The sequence below is a fragment of the Xyrauchen texanus genome, chromosome 28 (genome assembly GCF_025860055.1).
Source record: "Xyrauchen texanus isolate HMW12.3.18 chromosome 28, RBS_HiC_50CHRs, whole genome shotgun sequence".
Classification (NCBI taxonomy): domain Eukaryota; kingdom Metazoa; phylum Chordata; class Actinopteri; order Cypriniformes; family Catostomidae; genus Xyrauchen; species Xyrauchen texanus.
In genome coordinates, this window is record NC_068303.1 from 10,954,535 (window position 1) to 10,959,097 (window position 4,563).

Sequence of the window (4,563 nt, forward strand, 5' to 3'; positions counted from 1 at the left end):
GGCACCTCCTCTGGCCTGTTGGCAACGGCGTGCGACTGGGAGCTGGCAGTTGATCTGGGCAAGCAGCTGAAGTTCCCTGAAGCAGTTGCCATAACAACATTAAGGCCTGACATTGTGCTCACCTCAGAGGCCTCCAAGCAGGTGATTCTCTTAGAGTTAACAGTGCCTTGGGAGGACCGTATGGAGGAGGCCAATGAAAGAAAGAGGGCAAAGTACTCCCAGCTTGTGGAGGGTTGCCGGAGCAATGGGTGGCAGGCAATATGCCAACCTGTCGAAGTGGGATGTCGAGGGTTTGTGGGCCATTCCCTTTGCAGGGCCTACAAAATGCTTGGCATCACAGGGGTGAGTCAGCGAAGGGCCATCAAGTTGGCCACTGATGCTGCAGAATTAGCATCAAGGTGGCTGTGGATCAGGAGAGGAGAGGCATGGCGTGTAGGATAGTAGCGCCACCTGGACATAAGCTGGGACTTGATCACCCCGGCTGGTTCACCTAGGGGAGGGGGTCTGATTGTTGAAAGACCCGAAACCCCCCGTGATCCTAGGTTACATCACTGATGATATGTCCAGGTGCACCAGACGGTGTATCAAAAACCTTCTTTCTGGAACAACCAGTGACTACCAGGAACAGTCTGGTTGACCACCAAGTACAGAATGGTGACAGCTGGAGAGACAGTGGACAGCTCGGAAAGACGGCATCGGGGCAGTGAGGGGTAGCATCCCAAGCTGCACCTTCTGAGGAGAAGGAACCCACAAAAGCTACGAATCAACCTACAGGAGATATACCCCTAGGGATTCCCGAGAGGGGGGGCGGAAGAGAATCCCACAGGACGGATCAAAGGATGATGACACATGGCAATGAAAATATGACGACGATAATGGAATGCATATGTGGCAAGATATGCAAGAACTGACATGGCCTGCGGATCCACCAGGCCAAGATGAAGTGTATGCAGAAGGAGGTAGAGTCACAGCGCACAGGAACTACGCCTGGTGAGACGCAGGAGGAGCCAGGCCGGGAGTCACCCCACAGTGCCCGGAGCCTCCAGGTGATGCAATCACCTGACGCACACAGAACATCAGAACATCGTCGGGTGAAGTGGCCCCAAGCTAGCAAGGAGAAGGTGTGGCGCCAGTTTGACGGAGACGCAGATACCATCTTGGAGGCAACTGCCAAAGGGAGAGCTGATCGACGCCTCAAAACGATGACTACAATCATTATCAGCCTAGCTGCAGAGAGGTTTGGACTTGAGGAGAAGCGAGCAGCGAAGCCCCCTTATACCATGAACAACAGAGCAAGTAAAATCCATCAGCTCAGGCAGGAGCTGAAGAACTTGAGGCAGCAGTACAAGGCTGCAAGCGAAGAGGAGAGGGGACCGCTTGCAGAGCTACGCAGCATAATCCGCAAAAAGCTGATGACCCTGAGGAGAGCGGAGTGGCATAGGAGGAGGAGGAAGGAGAGGTCCAGGAGGAGAGCCGCCTTTCTAGTGAACCCATTTGGATTTACGAAACAGCTGCTAGGACAGAAGCGTAGCAGCCAACTCACCTGCTCTAAAGCTGAGGTTGACCACCACCTCAAGCAATCCTACAGTGATGAGTACAGAGAGCAAGACCTAGGCCCCTGCAGGTTCCTGATCAATCCACCTGCACCGGCTATGGACTTTGACGGGAAAGAGCCAGGCTGGAAGGAGATCCAGGAGGTGGTTAGAAGGGCAAGGGCAAACTCCGCTCCAGGGCCCAGTGGAGTACCGTATAAGGTTTATAAGAACTGTCCAAGACTACTCCACAGACTCTGGAAGATCCTGAAGGTGATTTGGAGGAGGGGAAAGGTAGTAGACCAGTGGAGACAGGCAGAGGGTGTGTGGATCCCGAAGGAGGAGAAGTCTCAGAAGATCGAGCAGTTCAGGACCATCTCACTGCTGAGTGTTGAAGGAAAGATTTTCTTCAGCCTCATTTCCAGGCGACTGACAGACTACCTCCTGAAGAACTCCTACATCGATACAGCAGTCCAGAAGGGAGGAATCCCAGAGGTATCTGGATGTCTGGAGCATACAGGTGTGGTCACTCAGCTTATCAGGGAAGCCAGGGAGAACAAGGGGGACCTGGCTGTGCTGTGGCTGGACCTCGCAAATGCCTATGGATCCATACCCCATAAACTGGTCGAAGAGAGCTGAACCGGCATTATACCCCGAAGAAGTTCAGAGACCTCATCCTGGACTACTATACCAACTTCCATATGAGAGTCTCCTCCGAACAACAACCTCAGACTGGCACAAGCTTGAGAAGGGAATCATCACTGGCTGTACAATCTCAGTCATCCTTTTTGCACTCGCCATGAACATGCTGGTGAAATCTGCGGAGATGCAGTGCAGGGGGCCCCTCTCGAAATCTGGAGTTAGACAGCCACCCATCCGAGCCTTCATGGATGACCTGACAGTGACCACAACATCTGTCCCAGGCTGCAGGTGGATCCTGAACGGCCTCCAGGAGCTGATGTCCTGGGCTCGCATGAACTTCAAGCCGGCTAAGTCAAGGTCGCTCGTGCTGAAGAAAGGGAAGGTCACTGACAAGTTCCACTTCTCACTTGGCACCACCAAGATACCATCACTGACAGAGGAACCTGTGAAGAGCCTGGGGAAGGTGTTCAATTGTAGCCTGAGAGATGCAGCTTCCACAAAAGCGACCAACCAAGACCTGGAGACCTGGCTGGCCGCGGTGGACAAGTCTGGCCTTCCTGGCAAGTTCAAGGCCTGGATTTACCAGCATGGCATCCTCCCTCGGATCCTCTGGCCCCTCCTGGTGTATGAAGTCCCCATTTCAATGGTGGAGGGCTTTGAGATGAGGATTAGCAGGTTTTTGCGCAGGTGGCTGGGACTGCCTCAAAGCCTGAGTAGCATTGCACTATATGGGCAGAACAACAAGCTGAAGCTTCCCATGAGCAGCCTGAGCAAGGAGTTCATGGTGACGTGGTCCAGGGAGGTCTTACAGTATCGGGATTCCAGTGATCCAAAGGTTGCCCAGGCTGGGATTGAGGTCAGGACAGGGCGGAAGTGGAGGGCTGCCGTGGCAGTGGACGATGCAGAGTCAAGGCTACGGCAAAGGGTGTTGGTGGGCTCAGTGGCACATGGGAGAGCTGGCCTGGGCAGCAGAAGAACTCCTCGCTATGAGAAGGTAGAAGGGAAAGAGAGGAGGTCCCTGATCCTGGAGGAGGTGCGTGCAGGATCTGAGGAGAAACGAGCTTGCCAGATGGCTGGGATGCGGCAACAGGGTGCCTGGACAAGATGGGAGCGAACAGTGGAGTGCAAAGTCACATGGACTGAGCTTTGGAAGGCTGAACCCTACAGGATAAATTTCTTGATCCAGGCGGTCTATGACGTGTTGCCAAGTCCATCCAACCTCTTCTCCTGGGGAAAGGTGGAGACACCAGCATGCCCCCTATGCCAGGGGAGAGGAATGTTGGAACACATCCTGAGCTGCTGTCCAAAAGCCCTGGGCGAAGGGCGTTACCGCTGGCGGCATGACCAGGTCCTAAAAGCCGTAGCGGATTCTATCTGCAGTGGAATTAGCCACAGCAAGAGCCTTCGCCCAGTGAAGACCACAGCCTTTGTCAGAGCTGGGGAGAAGTCAATACCAGCTGCCCGGGGCACCTCCTCTGACCTGTTGGCAACGGCGCGCGACTGGGAGCTGGCAGTTGATCTGGGCAAGCAGCTGAAGTTCCCTGAAGCAGTTGCCATAACAACATTAAGGCCTGACATTGTGCTCACCTCAGAGGCCTCCAAGCAGGTGATTCTCTTAGAGTTAACAGTGCCTTGGGAGGACCATATGGAGGAGGCCAACGAAAGAAAGAGGGCAAAGTACTCCCAGCTTGTGGAGGGTTGCCGGAGCAATGGGTGGCGGGCAATATGCCAAACTGTTGAAGTGGGATGTCGAGGGTTTGTGGGCCATTCCCTTTGCAGGGCCTACAAAATGCTTGGCATCACAGGGGCGAGTCAGCGAAGGGCCATCAAGTTGGCCACTGATGCTGCAGAATTAGCATCAAGGTGGCTGTGGATCAGGAGAGGAGAGGCATGGCGTGTAGGGTAGTAGCGCCACCTGGACATAAGCTGGGACTTGATCACCCCGGCTGGGTCGCCTAGGGGAGGGGGTCTGATTGTTGAAAGACCCGAAACCCCCCGTGATCCTAGGTTACATCACTGATGATATGTCCAGGTGCACCAGATGGTGTATCAAAAACTTCATGAATTTCTTCACAGATAAAATTGAAATAATCAGAAATAAAATTGGAATTATGCAATCATCTGTCATAGCACCTCAGAAAACAGTGTCGAATAATTTCCCTCATGTGCAACTTCAATCCTTCGCTATCATAGGTCATGAAGAGCTAACAAAACTTATCGAAACATCAAAAGCCACAACTTGTTTGTTAGATCCTATACCAACTAAGCTCTTAAAAGAGGTATCTCCTGTAATATCAGAACCTCTTCTTAATATCATTAACTCCTCGCTATGCTTAGGACATGTCCCAAGAAACTTTAAAATGGCAATTATCAAACCGCTAATTAAGAA

General features: G+C 52.9%; 1 pseudogene; it reads left to right on the top strand.

Moving 5' to 3' along the window:
• The first annotated feature begins 923 nt into the window (after positions 1-923).
• On the top strand, positions 924-4,181 carry LOC127621609 (uncharacterized; annotated as a pseudogene).
• The last annotated feature ends 382 nt before the right edge of the window (positions 4,182-4,563 follow it).